The sequence below is a fragment of the Odocoileus virginianus genome, chromosome 18 (genome assembly GCF_023699985.2).
Source record: "Odocoileus virginianus isolate 20LAN1187 ecotype Illinois chromosome 18, Ovbor_1.2, whole genome shotgun sequence".
Classification (NCBI taxonomy): Eukaryota; Metazoa; Chordata; class Mammalia; order Artiodactyla; family Cervidae; genus Odocoileus; species Odocoileus virginianus.
In genome coordinates this window covers 46,410,117-46,428,803 of record NC_069691.1, presented here as the reverse complement: position 1 = coordinate 46,428,803, position 18,687 = coordinate 46,410,117, and the positions used below count along the sequence as shown (strand labels likewise).

The following is an 18,687-nucleotide window of genomic DNA, read 5'->3' as shown; positions in this document are numbered from 1 at the left end:
GATGGTGACTTCAGCCATGAAATTAAAAGATGCTTACTCCCTGGGAGAAAAGTTATGACCAACCTAGACTGCATATTAAAAAACAGAGACATTACTTGGCTAAAGAAAGTCCATCTAGTCAAAGCTATGGTTTTTCCAGTAGTCATGTATGGATGTGAGACTTGGACTATAAAGAAAGCTGAGTACCGAAGAATTGATGCTTTCCAACTGTGGTGTTGGAGAAGACTCTTAAGAGTCCCCTGGACTGCAAGGCGATCCAACCAGCCCATGCTAAAGGATATCAGTACTGGCTGTTCACTGGAAGGACTGATGCTGAAGCTGAAACTCCAATACTTTGGCCAGCTGATGCGAAGAACTGACTCATTTGAAAAGATCCTGATGCTGGGAAAGATTGAGGGTAGGAGGAGAAGGGGGCGACGGAGGATGAGATGGTTGGATGGCATCACCGACTCAATGCACATGAGTTTGAGTAAACTCCAGGAGCTGGTGGTGGACAGGGAGGCCTGGCGTGCTGCAGTCCACGGGGTCACAAGGAGTCAGACACGACCGAGCAACTGAAGTGCACTGAACCATCCCAGGGCAGGTGTGGCACATGGGCCCCTGGTGGTTCAATCTAGAAACTGCAGAGCGATGAGAGGAACCTGGAGTCTGAAGCACAGGGGCTGGGTGCAGGCGTGCTCCCCCAACCCCCCCCCCCCCCCAGCAGGCCCAGGAGAGGACCGAGGCCAAAGTGAAAGGCGGTGGAAACTTCCCAGGAAGGGGCTAGCGCAGGTGAGCAGAAGGTGGGAAGGGAGGAAGGAAGACAGAGACGGGGAGGCTGAGTGAGGGAGAGGCTTTGGGGAGACCCACTGGAGAAGACACTGCTTAAGTGTCCTTTCAGGGGCCACAGAGCATCCAGATATAGAACATTCATCCATCCATCCTTCCATCCATCCATCCTTCCATCCATCCACCTGCCCACCCATCCATTCATCTACCCATACATCCAAAAAAAGTTATCAAGTCCCTATTGTGTGCCAAGGAGCTTACTGATTTCTGAAGACAAAGAGATGAAAAAACAGTCCTTAGTCTAGAAAGGGGAAAGGAATGTAGCTGATTGTAAGTGGATTTTCCTAAGGGCTTGTCACTAGTGGTGACCTCCCCAGGAAAGGCGCAAAAGACAGATGGCTACAGCATCCGTGTCCCTCACAGGTCCTTTGGGGGTATTCTTAAAGAAACTTCAAGACTGAATTGCAGAGATGCTCTCAAAGGGAAATAAGAGCCAGCACCCTGCGGCCATCCCCTCAAGCACAGTGTGGGGAGCGCCCTCTCTGGCTCCCCACCCAGAGGCCAAGCCTCCTCCTAAGCCAGTGATCATTGGTCTGGGAAAGCTTCCTGTAGGAGGAGACCATTCTGACTGAGTCTTCAAGGGAAGAGACATTCTAGGCATGGAAACAGCTTGTGAAAAGGCCACAAGGCCAAACCAAACCCCGAGCAGGCAAGAGTGAGCTAGGTCCACTCGGGTGTGGCGGGAAAAGGCAGGGGACATGAGGTAGGTGACGCTAAAGAGTGGCAGTTGAGGTTGAAAGGCACAGCCTGCACCTTCTAGTTCCCGGGAGCTCTCTCCCCCTGCACACGAGTGCGTTTCAGTTGGGAGTCCTTTTCACACAGCCCCTCTCCTCTCCCACCGTCTGCCCCAATCAACCAGCCTGCCTCTTCCAGGCGTCTGAGCTCTTTTGTGATCCAAGAGCCAAATAAGGAAGAACCTAGTTCGCCAGGCTGTGAAGAGCAACGTGGAGCCACTGACAGGGCATAAACACACATCATCACTGACAGAAGGGACAGTGGATACAAGATGCCCTATGGGTTACCCTCAGCCCGTCTCTAGGGGGTTACCTTAACCAAATCATTTCAAAAGATACAGCAATATTTACATGACCCAAGAGTGGTCAGTGGTCTTGTCAGAACAAAGGGGCTACCACTAGGGGCGCGCTGGTCAAGCTGTGTGTCTCGGGCTCCCCCAGGGGTTGAGCCAGGCTGGGAGAAGGAAGGAGACAAGAGGCGCACAGGTGTGGGGGCGGGGAGGTGAGGGCAGTACGAGAAAGAGGGGGGCCCTTCCTGCTGGGGACCAGGATGCTCAGGAAATGACCGACAGCAGGCCTGGCACAGGGCGAGGCCCCGGGCACCCAGCCCAGCGGGGCGGGGGTGGCCGCCCCCACACCGCACCCCCCCTCTGCTGACGCCACCTGTGAGCCAAATGAGAAGATGCTCGGTGAACAGAACTCGGCAGACGGGGGCATTTCAGTCACAGAGCATCACCGTGGATTCAGGGGTATCTTGGGTTTGTTTACTCTTTCCACTAAGTAATCTATTTCAGACAGCCTCGGGTCATAGACTTACAGGGAGGTCAGACGCTGGGCTGACAGCGGGTCATGTGGAACCTCCCAGAAGCTGACCTCACCCTGGACGGGCAGCGACTTCTCCAATAGTGGACAGCAGCAAGTCGCCAAATGTCTAGGGACTGGGCGGCCAAGCGTGTAAAGCCGGTCACGAGAGGGAAGTGTTTCACAGTCACGGAAAATGATAAGTACGAAGGTGATGAGGCAACAGGGGAAGACGCACTAGTCATGTTTAAGTGAAAAAAAGCACAACAAAAGGAAGTCTGTTTCCAATGGGGTCCTTTGTAAAAACCACATGTCCAGGTGGACAAAGACCAGAAGAGAGCCAGAAAGATGAAAACAGTGACTGTGATGGGGCAGTGGGGCTCTGGTAATTTTTTAAAGGTATTGCTGTAACCTTGCTTTAATAACTAAAAATAGTTTTACACAAAAGAGAGAGAGAGACAGGCAATGGTTCTCAAACTAGAGGCTTGGGCTGGTGCAGTGATTCTTAGACCTCAGTCTGCCCGGGACCACTGGCAGGGCTTGTTAAACAGATGGCTAAGCCCACCCCCTGAGTTTCTGAGTCAGTAGGTCTGATGTGGAGGGCCCAGGACTTTGCATTTTCAACAATTTCCCAGATGATGCTGGTGCCACTGGGCCCACACTTTGAGAACCACTGAGCTAGTGTGGTCGCTACGAGGGTGGAGATGGCGAGGAGGCTCCAGCTGGCCCAGGAGATGACGCCAGACTGTGTGCTGATGAATGCAGTGGGCCTGGCTGCCGTGGTCCTGTTCACAGTCAGGGTCAGCAAGTCAGCAAGGTCCCTGGGGTCGACATCCTCACTGGAAAGCTCCTCCTGGCTCACAAGAGACTAGGGGACTATTACTGCGCCCAGGCCCCCGAGTCTTCAGAATCTCTCACTGGGCCCTTGCTCGTCCGTATCTGCCCATCCCGGTGGTCCCCTAGAATCCGGAACACGGGAGAGCATCACAGAGCCCCTTAAGTGACCTAACCCCACTCACAGCTTTCACCGTGAAGAAACCAAAGCCAGGGGAAAGGGAGGGGGCAGAAGCCACACAACTGGCTCCTGGCAGAGCGGAGACCAGAACCCAGGGCTCACGGCTCCCAGCTCTTCCTGCCCCTTGACACTGTGCTCCCAGGAGTCAGCAGAGACCCTCTGCCAGCTCCCAGTCACTGATAAAGACATCTGCCCGGCCACCCGGAGTCTCCCCCGGCCCCAAGCAGGTGTTGCTGATGGAAGCGGCTGTTCCCCAGGCCAGCACCCCCAGCCTGGGGGTCACACGCTCTCCGCCACCACCCAGGCTCACACCGAGACCCTCTTAGACTATGAGTGCCACCACCACCAGGAAGCCTCAGCCAGGAGGGGCGGGTTGGGGCGGGGTCGGTGCAAAGCGGGCCCCATCCGGCTGGTCCTGGGAGACTCAGGGCCCCTGGACACCCAGCACCTCCAAGTTCATGACCCTCTTCTGAAAAAATGTTTCGCCAGCAGGAGTTGGCCCTGTGAACCTGCCATAATTAAAGCCGTCCAGAGAGACCCCACAGAGGGTCAAACCTGATTTCAGAGCCTGGAATCAGTCAGCTCGGTGTTCTGAAAGAAACACATTGCCTGCTGTCCCCGGCTCTGGTTCACAGGTGCCTAGCCGCCTCCGTGAGACAGTCTGGTGCTGCCATCTTGCTGGGCAGATACAAAACCCAAAGGTCGGAGGCACACAGTGTGTTTCCGGGCAAAAATACCAACCCTCCTTGCCTCAGATGTCCCTTCTCACCTACCCTGAGGACATCAATACAGAGAAGCTCTGCCCTCTAACACAGCCAGTTGCTGCTCCGGTAAGAGACAAAGAATCGATATCTGCTAATGGGAAAAGATGGCTACCAGTAACATGAAAGGCTCTGGCTCCTCACAGGTCAAACTGTGCTTCAAACCAGTGGCCCCACAGTGATTCTGGTGGAGATCTCCGTCAGGCACATGCAGGCCACCTTCAGGCTTGGGATTTTTCCAGCCGAGAATGTCATATGTGATTGATGTAAAATCAAGCAGGCAAACAGGCTTGGTTTTTACCCTCTGGCTGGGTCCACCTGTGACTTAGTCCCCAAAAAACCCTTGTCACTTTCAGTAGTATGGACCGCCACGGTCTTTCCACATAGCTGCATAACATGATTTCCCAGGAGCAGTTAGGATGTAACTTTGCAGCCCATTTTATAGATGAATGGCTCACCCAAGGCCTCACGATGAATGTATCTGGGTTTAGATCCAGTCCTCTTGAGCCTCAACACCCCTCCACTTCTTTAAAAATAGTGTTTCCTTGGGGTTTGAGGAGCTTAACAACAGCTAATGTTTACTGAGCACTTACTACGTATGAGGAGCTATTCTATGAGTCACATGGAATAACAGTACTGTTTTCCAAACCCTAGAAAGCAAGTTTGAGAATACATTCGCCACCTGATGTGAACAGCCGACTCATTGGAAAAGACCCTGCTGCTGAGAAAGATTGAAGGCAGAAGGAGAAGGGTGCAACAGAGAATGAGATGGTTGGACAGCATCACTGATTCAATGGATATGAACTCGGCAAACTCTGAGAGATAGTGAGGGACAGGGAGGTCTGCTGTGATGCAGTCCGTGGGGTCACAAACAGTCCCAAACCGGGACAACCACAGTTACAAAAATGGGAATGACTATGACCAGGCACTTGTACCAAGTCCTGCAACTTGACTTTGCACCCTCCCCCGTCCCCCAGATCTATATTGGTCTTTGCAGGGTGGCAGGCACCTGCAGAGTGTATGTACCATGTGCGTCCCCCCGTTCCCATTAGTGATGTGGCCATCTGCAGGCAAAGGGACAGAAGCGGGCTTGGTGCCTTATTTACCAATCGGGTGCCGTTTTGGAAAGCCCACAGCGTGGGGACCCCCTCCCACGAGTCCTCGACACCCCGCTGGTGCTCGGCTCACGAGGTCCTGCGCCTGCCCTAGGTCCCTGCTTCTTCAGACACAGCCTGTTTCCACTGACACACCCACAGCACCACGGGCCCCACGGACGATCATCCCCCTGCGGCATTAAGACAGAACCACCAGCGTATGAATTGAGTTCTGCAGACACACGTGTTGTGGCGGCGCCCTGGCCGTGGCTCGCTCATCTGCCGCAAAGGCCAACGAGCCACTGTGGGCATCCATCTGGGGTACCCGGTGCCGATAACTCCTGGGCAGCTTAGGTCCAACAGCAAGTCATGTTTTGACAGAGGGAGGGCTGGCCTTAGTTTTTCTAAGTGTGTTAGGGATGGAGAAGAGGGAAGATGCCAGAAAGAGAGGGAAGAGGCAGGCAGAGGAGGAGCAGATAAAGTCATCTATCCAAAGGTTTGAGAGAGTGCAAAAGCAAAACCAAGGGGAGACTGGACTCTAAATGGTTAACCTCACTGAATGTTTCCAAGCAAAGACCCAGCCGGCTACATGTGCAAGAGTGTTTTCCTCCGACATACAGTGGGAAGGACACAGAGTGACCCATACTGCAATTTCACTTGTCATTTACTAGCGGAAAGGCCTTGGCAGATCAGACACGATTTCTGGGACTTAAATTTACTGATCTGTAAATGGGATTCAGGGCTTCCCAGGTGGCTCAGAGGTAAAGAATCCACCTGCCAATGCAGAAGAAGTGGGTTCTATCCTTGGGTCAGGAAGATTCCCCTGGAGAAGGGAATGACAACCCACTCCAGTATCCCTGCCTGGAGAATCCCATCGACAGAGGAGCCTGGCGGGCTACAGTCCATAGGGTCACAAAGGGTCGGACACGACTGAGTGGCTAAAAAAAACAAGTCCAATTGGACTCCCAACATCTTCCTCACAGAGTTCTTTAAGACACACGTGTAGGCACCCGGCCTGGAGCCCGGCACGCAGGAGCTGCTTCATTGCTGGTTACCCTCATCTCTGACACAACTCAGGGCCACGCAGGGTCTGCCCATTCCCACCCAGGCAGCCAATGGACCCCAGTGCACAAGGCCCTGGATTTAGGAGAATCGCCATTCACCCCGATAGTATCTCTCTCCGTAATCCCCAAACTATATTGAGTTCATTTCTGTACTTTCTTATTCTAAACTCCACAGGCAAAGCGTTCAGGGACCAAAAGGAGCCTAGGAATTTGGCCTGGAGAACGAGAGCCCATCAGCTCAGCACACGGAGCAGAAGGAGGCTTGACTCCTCCATCAATCAGCCTGACGGCAGGGGAACGAGTCTCTACGCGTGTCCCTGAGTTTGCATGTAAGCCAGGAACGGGGCTGCGTGGTGGCCGGGCGAGGGTAAGCCCCCCGCCAGGAGGGGCTCACACAGTGACTCAGGCACCTGCCCTCAGGCCAGGCCCGTGAACTTCTGGGTTCTGAAAGCCAGTGGCCGTGACATGGGCCCCACAGCCAAGGCTTCGCTTCAGAGGTCTTTACATACACACCCTTCTTGGGCCCTGCACCTGCTCCAAACCCTCCAGGCACTGCACGGCCTGCCCTGAGCCACGTCCAAGAGCCCGGATTGACTCTGAGGTCTCATCCTAACCTGGCCAATCCTTACCACTTCCCACTCGATCTCCACTGCCCCCCACCCCTCCTGGCATCCCCAGCGTTTCAGAGACCTCATCTGTCCTGCCCCTGTGACTCAATAATAGCAACAGTCTCCTGGGCTGGATGGAAATGAAATAAGATCACGCTTGCAGACACTCACTCAGCATAGGGCTTGGCATGGAGTTAAACCTTTATAGGAAATCCCATTTTTAACTTTATGGGAGTTTCTAAACCAATTTTAGTTGTCTCCCTCAGCATTTGAGCCCACAAACAGTTTAGTTATTGCTCCCTAACTATACCAAACTTCTCTTGCCAATCCCTATAGAGCCTGTGCTCTGATTCCCATCATTCAGTTCTATTCACTGTGGTTTTCCTATCTGTGTTACGTGCTCAAAGGCTCAGGCGTGTCTGACTCCTCATGACCGCATGGACTGTAGCCCCCCAGGTCCCTCTGTCCATGGGATTTTCTCAGCAAGAATACAGGAGCAGGTTGCCATTTCCTCCTCCAGGGGGTCTTCCCAACTGAGGGACTGAACCTCAGTCTCTGACATCTCCTGCTCTGGCAGATGGAGTCTTTACCGCTAGTGCCACATGAGAAGCCCTGTTCCTATCTTGGCTTTGTCTGAGCGTAGACTTCCTGCCTTTGTTCACATCCAGAGAGAGATCGAGGGAGAAGAAGATCCATGTCACCTGGAACGGAGTGGCTGTATAAGTCAGATTCTCTGGGATTCAGTTGAGTTATCTAGAAACACGGAAGATAGTATGTGCCCTATCTGCCTCAAAACATTCTTGCAGGGAGCAGAAGAAAAGAAAGTGTATGTAGAGGCCTCCTCTAACGACAGAGCACTACAGACGCATGAGGAATCTGTTGATCTGATTTGCAAGCGTAGTGAAAACAGTCTCCATGGAGTTCACTTGGAAAATTACTCTCAACACTTTCGGCTCAGTGAAGCCTGTGATTGTAATAGTCTAGTTCTTAATTCTTAATTGGACCCCTCTGGCTCAGACGGCAGCCGCTGCCCGGCAGGGCCAGTGGTGCCCGGGGAGAGGACCCAGAGAAGCACTGGAGGTGAAGGGTGATGGGGCAAGAAGCTGAGAAGAAACTCTGCCATTCCCAAAGTGCAGGGGCCATCTGAGAAAGGCCTGTGCGAATCCTGAACGCACCATGGCAGGGTCAGGGAAACTGGGGAATGGCTGTGGGCCAGCTGAGGTGTCCAACACGAAGAAGAGCCGTGGAAGAGGACTTCTCCTGTAACACACGTGCTTCCCCATCTTCACGCTGCACTGCCTGTGAAGGCTCGGATGGCAAATGCCCTCTCTGACATTGGAATACCTCCTGGTGTTTACCTCCTTCCTGGTCTTGTCCCCAAATAATACACCCCAAAATAACCAATGAATTCAGTTTTACCAATCACTTCTCATGACACAGAGAGCTCTGTTTTAAAACAGGGGCTGTAGAGGGGGTGCAGTAGGCAAGCATGGCTTGGCAACATCCGTCGGGGACCGTGATATGCCCATGTGGATATGACCACATGGGATGGTGAAAAAGAAAGCTTCATTTGTAGGAAGGACCAAGGTCAAGAAAGGAGTAGAATTATGGAGAGGAGACTTTGGCCATACTTAAGACACATGTTTTAAGGACTAGCTGGTGTGTGTGCCCATACATATGTGACAACATGCCTCAGAACAAAACACAGGTGCCTTTTTGTCTCCATGGCAACCCCGGTGCACTTGGCAGAACAGATCCATGCACCAAACCACACATGCTTGGTGACCTACAAGACTTGGTGAGTCTTAAGCATTTTTAATATATTTTCCTCCTGGCTGCCAATCACGACAAGCAAGGACATACCCCTGAGAGTCCAGGGATGCAACATGGACAGGAGATGGCAGGTGAAGAGAAAGAGGGTTTGGGACAAAGGCGGGGTATTTACAGGTCATCACAAGGTGGAACCCTCCAGGCCATGGGCCAGGCTGCCCTTTTCTCTGCTGACAGTGAAGGCAATATGGTTGTGATTCTTAGAGTAATTATTGTTGAGTGAATAAATGAATTAATGAGAACTGACATTTCATTAAAAGAAAAGTATATGTAACTGGTCTAGTTCCCGGATCAGGGATCAAAATCAGCCACTCTGCACTGACAGCATGGAATCTCAGCCACTGGACCACCAGGGAAGTCCCTGTGATTTAGTTTTGAAATTAGTGTCTGCTCATTTCTTTAGGCAGGCTTCCCTGTTGGCTCAGTGGTAAAGAATCCACCAGCAACACAGGAGACTCAAGTTTGATCCCTGGGTCTGGAAGACCCGTGAAGAAGGAAATGGCAACCCTCTCCAGTATTCTTGCCTGGGAAATCCCACAAACAGAGGAGTCTGGCGGACTACAGTCCGTGGGGTCACAAAGAACGAGACAGGACTTGGTAACTAAACATTTCTTCAGGCACTTGGTCTGCAATTAAGGCAATCTACCATTAGGTGGCAGTAGTGTCATAATCATGCTGTATTCAAGCAAGCTTCTGTCTACAAGAGATTATTTCTTAGCTGAGAGAATCTAAGTTTCTCAAAAAAAAAAAATTACAAAAATACCTACATTTCAACAGCATTTAAAATACCACTATAGTTTTTAATATTTAAGATTAAAGTAGTATCAAACTACTCCTGCCCCAAGGAATCTTGAATTGGGTGGCAAAGAGTCATACATGACCTGGTGACTGAACAAGTATCAAAACTACTGTCATCTTTACATTAACTGTGCTGCGCTGTGCTTAGTCGCCCAGTCGTGTCCATCTCTTTGTGACCCCCGGATGTAGCCCGCCAGGCTCCTCTGTCCATGGGGATTCTCCAGGCAAGAATACTGGAGTCGGTTGCCATTTCTTCCTCCAGGGGATATTCCCAACCCTGGGACTGAAGCCAGGTCTCCCACACTGCAGGTGGATTCTTCACTGTCTGAGCCACCACGGAAGCCCAATTATGCAGCCACTATTTAATATACCTGCTTCTCCCCCAGAACTGAATTCAGAGTTCATTTCAAACTCACTGAGAGTCCTGAGCTTGGATTCTGACACTCGCCCTTTTGGCTTTGAACTTCATGCCCATTGTTTCCACACACTGAGGGATGAGATCCTTTGCATCGGGTTGGCACATCTATGTCCTATAACCACAAGAACTCTACTGTCTTACTGAGCTGCTCAGAGACAGCTGGAGGGGAAGCCACACTCTGCTTTCCTGGCTGTCAGATCAGCGAGAAGGCTCCATCTCTCAGACGGAGGGGAAAAGCAGCGACAGACAGGTACAAGCACCTGTGGGCAGCAAACACCACGAGTCCTTCTGCTACAAGGAAGGAAGTCATGTTCTGTTCTTTCTTAGGGGAGAAACATGCTTCCTGCCCAGGGGAATCTTGAGACGTCGGCTCATTTAAATACAGGCTCACTCTCTTTGTGGTTCCCTTAGTAACGACTATAACTCGGGGTCAGATACAAACTGCCTCACAACTGCTGTAGAGAAGATCTCTTTTATCTTTTATCACAAAACAGTACATCCTGCAAACAGCATTTGTGCAGACAGCTAGGCAGAGTTTTAAGCTCTAGTCTAGAAGGTCTCATGCCCAGAAGCCATTGCAGGTGAGGCCCTGTTTAGTGGCTTTGGCCCGAATCAGAACCCCTTCCCCACCCCCCATCTCACACCCCACCCCGGTGAGCAGGACGTGTAGCCTTCTCCCTAGGACCCCTGCCCACCCAACACCTCCAGCGCCTGCAGGGGTCACTCCTTCACCTTCCCATTTTGCAAAGGAAAAACACCTTTTTAGGAAATCAAATGACAGTGTTGCATTTAGGTTTTGGGTTTTACATTTCAAGTTTTTAAAAACGGGCTTCTGATTAGACTCTCAAGGTGGGGAACGGGGAGGAGGTCTTAAAATGACTCATTCTGGGAAAAGGAGTTACGACTATTTTAAGCTTTAGAAATGTGTCACCATGAGCACCACTGTTTTATGTACTAAACTAAGAACACAGAACTGAGGGGCTTGAGAGTCAGAATGGACATTTTCAGGGAGCATTTGCACCAAGCTCCGTATCATGAGCTGACCTTTCTATGACTTCCTGACAAAGGGTCATTCTGCAGCTGCCTGATCTTCCTGGGCAGGCTGTTCACCCCTTTGTGGGCAGAGAATTACACTGATGGGTGGCTCCACTTGCCTGGGAATCCTTCCTGATGGGCTAACATCTGCCTCATTGCTCCCGAGCCCCGGGGCAAGTGAGCACACCCTTCCCCTCCAAGGACAGCCCGTTGTGGGAATCTTGCATGCAGCCTTCCCATTCCTCACTTCAGGGTTTTCTTCCCAGGCTAAATGCTAAATGGAGCCACTTTGTTGAACCTTCCTCACGGGGACCTGCCCATCTCAGTTCTCCTTCTCCAGGTGTGCTGTGGGTGTCAGGCACTTCTGGCTGTCACCCATACTGAACACGTGCCCCGGGGCGCGGGAGCTCACTGGAGCCTAGCCAGGGCCAGATTCCATGCAATGGGCTCACCTAACAGGAGCTCTTGGGCCCCTGGGTTAAAATCTGCCTCTGACACGTGCCTGAGGGGTGTCTCCTGGAAAACTAACATCCAATCAGCCTTGGTTGGCTCATCTTTATAATGACCACAGGGACTTCACAACATATTATTAATAAACTGAATTAAGTCAAAGTAGATAAGAATGGCTTCCCCGATGGCTCAGCGGTAAAAGAATCTGCCTACAATGCAGGGCACTCAGGTTCAATCTCTGGGTCGGGAAGATGCCCTGGAGGAGGAAATGGCAACCCACTCCAGTATTCTTGCCTGGGAAATCCCACAGACAGAGGAGCCTGGTGGGCTACAATCCATGGGGTCCCAAAGAGGCACACAGGAGTGAGAGATAAGAATATACACAAGGTACCTCATACAGTGACTGGCCCCTGAGCACTCTCAGTAACAATGCTAATTGGAACCCAACAAAATTGGAAGATTTTGGGTAAATCAAAAGTAGCTTTCACAGGAGAAACATTGTGCTAGCCAAAAACTTGGTTTGGGTTTTTCTGTTCCATCCTATGGAAAAATCTGAAGGAACTTACTGGCCAATTCGGTACTGTGGGACTGAGTCTTGGGATCCACACAACCAGTTAAGTTCTGCATTATCCCGGCAAAGTGCTGATTCACTCGGTTAGTGAGCATGAGTGGAGCACGCACCAATGGTGTGTGGGCTGTGCGCTCTGTCGCTTCAGTCGTGTCTGACTCTTTGCTACCTACGGACTGTAACCTTCATGGCTCCTCTGTCCATGGGATTTCCCAGAATACTGGAGTGGGTTGTCATGCCCTCCTCCAGGGGATCTTCCCAACCCAGGGATCAAACCTGAGTGTCCTGCAATGCAGGTGGATTCTTTAACTACTCACCAAAGGTGTCTGGAGAAGGAAAGGGATTGGAGAAGGAAATTGCAACCCCCTCCAGTATCCTTGCCTGGAGAATCCTCATGGACAGAGGAGCCTGGCGGGCTATAGTCCATGGGGTCGCAAAAGAGTTGGACATGACTAAGCAACTCAACAACAATGGTGTTCCGGACCCCAAAGATGGGGGAGACGGCCCCGCCTCACAGGAAGTAGAGCTGGTTCCAGCTACAGAGACCGCTTGCAGGGCGGGCAGGTCAGAGCCACAGGCAGGGGCCAGGGGAACACACAAGATAGGCCTTGGGTCTGGTCCGGGCTGAGATACGGCTTCCAGGAGGAGAACCAGCTGGCCCAGAAGCAAATCTAGGCACAGCAGTGACCACCGTGCCCGCCTCTGACACCCACACCAGGACCGGACTGAGCCGGCAGCTCGCCTGGACTTACAATGTCTAAGGTTGGCCCCCGGAGATTTCCACAGGGTGCATGGGGCTGATGCGGGGATCTCGCCCAGGGCCTCGCCCAGGTCCCCGCCCAGCCCAGGCTCAGGGACAAGCCCTCCCCGTCTGCAGGCCTGTGGCCTGGGGCGCCATGCTGTAGGCAGGTGGCTTCAGTATAAATTTAGAGCCCTCTGCTTCCTCTGCCCACTCATAACTTCACACTTTTCCCCAAGCTGCCTTCGCCTGGAACAGCTTCCCTAAAGGAAACATGAAATCGCTTTCATTTTTCTCTTAAGAAAAAAAAAAAAAAAACTCCTTCAGGCCCATCTGCTCTGGAAAGTCACCCAGATTTCATGGTGGCTCTGCCACAAGGCCGCCATCACAGGTCACCAGGGGCTCCTGACCCTGCAGAAACCCCTTCTTTCCTGGGTTTCCTTGGTGACTCAGCAGTAAAGAATTTGCCTGCAATGCAGAAGAGCTGGGTTCGACCCCTGGATCTGGAAGAGACCCTGGAGAAAGGAATGGCAATCCACTCCAGTATTCTTGCCTGGAGAATTCCATGGACAGAGGAGCCTGGCGGGCTACAGTCCATAGGGATGCAAAGAGTCGGACACAACGTAGCAACTAAACAACTGTCCTGGAGCAGCAGGGGAATAAGACCCAGAAGGGTTGCTACGGTCAGATAAGGGGAACTAAAGGCAGGGGTGGAGGGACTCTCACATCTGCGTGGACACGTCCAGGGGTGGGAAGACCGGCCTGGCAGTCCAGGGTTCACCATTAACTAGCGTGTGACCCTGTAACAGGTAGTCCACCTTCATGCATCTTAGCTGTGTCATCTGAGCAACCAGTAAGTCCTGCTGTGAAGAGGTTACGACAGCTCTTCCTCCCCTGCATCTGGGGAGGTTATAAAGACATCCACCCTCCCTGAGATTCGGACAGCAGCTCCAGCCTCGTCTGTTCGGGTAGAACCAGGCGAGTAAAAAGTTAAGGCTCTTAGTCTATAAGTAGCTCCTGCTGTTGCATATAAAATTAAATGGCATGGCTATTTTGGTGGAAAATCAGGTAAAAATGCTGAAAAATAAACTCTCTGTCAAATGCCAGCCACCCCCTCCCCAACCCCAACTCCCCACTATGTTCTTTTTTTATGCCCATTTGGTATTTGTTTTTAATTCTGGCTGATTGTCAACTTTAAAACCTGATGCACAGAGTGGCTTGCTATTCCGGAGGCGTTATTTTAAGATGAAACAATGTAAATTCTGACTTTGGATGGCAGATGGCTGGCAGTTCAGTGTTTGGCAAACCAACTGGTATGGTGTGTTGGAAATTCAGAGCAGCAGGTATGCAGTTCAATTTGAAACCACCACAGATGCTTGGAGGGAGCGGGGGAGGGGCGCAAGCTGGTCAGGAAATTAAGAACAGTACTCTGAGCTCAGAGGGGAAAAAAAGATGGTAATTAGCCCAAAGTTTGCTTCTTCCAGTCTCTACTTTTTCTTTTTTTTCTTTCTTTCTTCTTTTTATGGTTGCTTCTTAGAAAACCAGGCAGGCCCTTAGAAGCCGGCCCAGAGAAAATCTTCTAATTTTGCTCCATAACTGTTTGGCAAAGCTTAGCCCCCATGAGGAATTCCAGGGTGAGGGAAAAGCAGATAAAGAGAAGCTCAAACATATTCTTCAACAGAGAGACACCAGGAACAATGTCACATAAGGAGCCCATCTCCAAGACGGTTTTTAAGACAGGAGCAATTAGTGACATTTCAGGAAGGAGGGACTAGAATTCACAGTTAAGGAAAGACCTCCACACATGAAACGGACCACACAGGTGCGTCTGCATCCGGGGAAGGTCCCCAAACAGGGCCGGGGGAGGCTGTGCCTACTCGCTCAGTTGGATTCTAGGTAGTGTGTGACATGTGGTGTGCCGGTCAGCAGAGCGTCTGGACTCTGCCCAGATTTAGCCATCAGGAAGATCTATTTAAAGCCAGGGAAGACACAGGGTCCTTTTAAAGAAGGTTGCTCAGGCTGCAAACCTCAAACTTCAGACACTCATCAAGTAGAATGTACAAACAAGTCATTAGGACAAGAATTTTTTGGGGGTGTGTGTGCGTGTGTGTGTGTGTGTGTGTGTGTGTGTGTGTGTGTGTTTATGTGTGTGGTGTGAAAACTGAACTTGCTCTGATTTCCTCCAAATTCATATCATGGCTAGAAGGCAAGTCGGGGAGCCCCAGTTAGGTGACCTGCAGTTCTCTCCAGGGTGCCCCAAGTGGGCAGGAGACCCAGGAAAGCAGCTGGGATGGGGACGTGCCAGGTAAGACTTTGAGATTAATAACAGCCCTCAAACCACTCTTGTACGAGGATCCTCTGGCTGAGGCAAGGCTTGAGGGGCTGGCTATGATGATCCTGAGCCGCAGTAAACCTCCCATTTTCCGTGTCTGTGGATGACAACCACTAAACTCAGAGCAAGATGGTCTGAGTGACTGTGAGACACTCAGACGGGTGGGGGATAATCTAGTCACTGTATTGCAATTAGGTGTTTGGGGCCAGAACATCAGCTCATTAAAATTCCAATTCATAGCTTAATTGCTCATCTGGACCTTTAGTAATGAGTAGAGGGTCTCTGGGTTTTAAATTGATGCTCCGAGCCAGTGTGAGTCCTTTCTCCAGCAGTGCGGCAGTGAAGAAGCCTCTGGAAGGTGAGCCCTGCTCCCCATGTCCTCCTCTCTCAGGAGGGCGCTGAGCGGGGAGGGTGTGTGTTCTAGCCATCAGCAGCCACGGGGCCACCTGCAAGGCCCTGTTCCAGGGCTGAGGGACAAGACCACGAGCCAGACATGGATCCTGCCCTCAAGAACCTTCCGTCTAATGAGAATAATAAGGTGTGACTATACGTCATCACAGATGCAGCATGGCAGGGCCTGGAGGACAGACAGATAAAGGACAAAGGGAACTCGAGTTTCCAGTTTCCTGCAGAGATGCACCGTTCCCTTCTGAAAGAGAGAGCCTGGCCCAGGAGCCTGACAGATTCCTCTCATGCACTGGCCCCATGGGTCAAGGGGCGGGCCGGGGGTGGTGGCGAAGTGTCTCATGCCTTCCCCTCCCGAGATGTAAGCCAGGCTTGACCGGGTTCCCAGGTTTCCCAAGAACCTGGTTCAAACCCCCGAGAAGGGATCAGAATGGATACCTGGCTTGAAAATAAATCAGGAACTGCAGCGCTTCAAGTACAGAATGAGCCAAGAGACAAAGAAATCTAAAGGAGCAGGGTGCGGATGAGAGGAGCACGGACATTTCTGGGGGAAAAATGCTGTGCGTGTTGTATCACCAGCCACCAAATGTGAACCACGCCAGTGAGAGAGGCTGGCGAGGGTCCCTGAATACATTTCTTGTGAGTTCTCTCAACACCAAATGGATCAAAAAAAAATTTTTCCCCCCCCGAGATGCCGCAAAAATCAGCATGTCCTTCTGTTGTTTCAAAAATGACATTTTAAGCAGCAGTGAGGCTGACTGTACTGGGGTGGGGGGAGGGGGCAGTGGCAGGGATGGATGAACAAAAGAACTGGGGGTCAGGAGTGGTGGGGTGGATCAGGGACAGCTTAGCTTGGAGGGAACTGAACAGGAGGGGAAGAGAAGGGTTGGGAGGCCAGGAAGGAAATCGGGACTGGCACACATGAGTCTGATTTTCCAGCTTCTGAAGCAACTTTTTGCAAAAGGGCCCCCATCGGAGACCACCTTCCCCTTGGAACACAATGTGGGGGAAAGTGAGGGGGCTTTTCTGAGACTATGGGGACTGCTTGGCTAGGAGCCGCATCTGTAAAAAGAGCCCACCACGTGTATGCAGAGAGAATAGCTGAGGCATGAAAAACTCAGAAGTGGGTATGGAGCTGAGAAATGGCAGGGTGACCCCTCCCTTCATATCCCACCCCCCACATTGTTAAAGATCCATACCCATGGGCTCGGTTTGGGGTTTTTGCTTATGGATCAATGTGAATGGGTATCTCTGATTTGTTTTAGTGGCTGTAGATGTATTCGTATGAAGCAATACATCCTCAACAGTACAGAAGGAGAACAGGGGTGAAGCCCCACCCAAGGAGGTCAAGGGGAGTGAGGACAGATATCACTCACTATTTTTCATAGGCAGGTGGTAACGTTTTCATTGGCAGGTTGCTGTTGTTCAGTCACTAAGTCTTGTCCAGTTCTTTGTGACCCCATTGACTGTAGCAAGCCAGGCTTCCCGGTCCTTCACTATCTCCTGAAGTTTGCTCAAACTCATGTCCTTTGAGTCAATGATGCCAAAGAGTTCCCCAATAAGGATGATTATTTGTGCCAGGTACCAGGTGCTTTACATGTATTATTACAATTAACCCTGCAGCAATAAAGTGATGAAGGGATTTTTAATGCCCAATTTATTGGTGAATAAACTAAGACTCAAAGAGGTTAACTAGCTTGTTGAAGTCTCACAGTTGGTTAGGACAAAGCCGGATGAGAATGCTAGGCTCTCTCACTCCAAGTCCAAGATTTTTCCTCATTTCCTCATAAACAAAAGATATGAGAGCAATGAAACAATGACATGGGAGGTGAGAGAAAGAGAAATCATCTATCTCACATGAAGGAAACTACTTCCCTTCCCAGGGAATAAACAGGAGGCAATGGGAAGGGGAAAAAAGAATAAAACACAGCTTTGCCTTGAAAGATTACAGTGTGATATTAATAAGTTGTAAGTTTAAGACAGATAAATTAGGGAGACATTTTTCACATTAGCAAAGTTGTATTTACTTCACAAAGTGATTTTCTTAAGAGTCACTTTAGGTAAATGGCATCCAATGTACACTGTACATTTAAACTAAGTGACAAAAATCTTTCACATGTAACTTTGGACAAAGACAGGCAGACTCCTGAAAAGACAGAAAAAATATAAGTCCTTAAATGTGTCTCTCAGCAGTAGTTTTGTTTGCATTCAGAGCTTCCAGTCTTCTAAGAATCCTAACCAAATGCAAAAATAGACTTATGGGCCCCCAATATCTAGAACATAATGTTCTTAAAAGTAGTAGATGATTCAAAGGTGAAGTTAGCTATTTCACAGTTGTGCCCATAGCCGCAACCACCAAACTGCAGTTACAGCTTGAAAAGCTATAAGAAAAGACATAGAACCACAAATCCCAAGTACAAGTCCCTTAGACAAAAGGTTAACGAACTTTAGACACCAACCCCAGAGCCTTTCAGCCAAGCAGAAACACAGCTTTATTAATAGGAGTTATGACAGCTAAGGCAGTCAATGACCTCGGCTGGATCTTCCACCAGCACGTTGCATTTCAAAAGGCCTGTTATCTCAGAGAAGGCTGCATTGTCTCTGTAATTATGTCTCCAAGAAACAATACTCTTCTCCTTGCATTTCAGAGAGTGGCCCTGCTAAAGGTATAGGAACTTAACCCTGAACCACAGAGCCTAAGAGGATGAAGGCAGAGGCCACAGGGGAGCTGTCCAACTCTGTTGGCTGGATGAGGGATGAGGATGCTTATTAGGTTGAAAATAGCTTTAATTAGGGACCTCAGCAAAGAAGCAGATAAGTTATAAATTGCTTTAATAGACAAAGGAACCAGGAGTCACAAGCTTGCCCAACTGCTTCCCATCCTGGTCGTGGTTCAAAGTGGCAGGCTGTGAACTCCAAAAGCCAATTCAACATTTGCAACTCATTATCTCCATGTAGCAGGCAATAAAGAGACACTGTCCTCCCACTAGATGATGAACTCCTCTAGCACCAGACACAGACCCTGTGTTCCTGCTGTCCCAATGAACACAAGTGTTTGGAAATAGGATGAGTTACCAAAAGCACCTCTAGGTTAGAATCCCACGGCAAGGGAATAAAAAATACTAAAATGTATGATTCAAGACAATTTTCCTGAATTTTTTTAAAAAGATTTGAAAATACACATTGAAAGAGCTCACCTCATACTTG

At 50.4% G+C, this 18,687-nt stretch overlaps 1 protein-coding gene and 1 long non-coding RNA gene across 8 annotated transcripts in view; one reads left to right on the top strand and one right to left on the bottom strand.

Moving 5' to 3' along the window:
• The window catches only part of MSRA (methionine sulfoxide reductase A), a 357,066-nt gene that overhangs the window by 38,917 nt on the left and 299,462 nt on the right, over positions 1 to 18,687 (bottom strand). The window lies entirely within an intron of this gene.
• On the top strand, positions 4,801 to 8,645 carry LOC139039441 (uncharacterized). Its single transcript, XR_011492703.1, has 3 exons — positions 4,801 to 4,910; positions 6,473 to 6,626; positions 7,574 to 8,645. It is a non-coding gene; the product is annotated as an uncharacterized lncRNA (long non-coding RNA).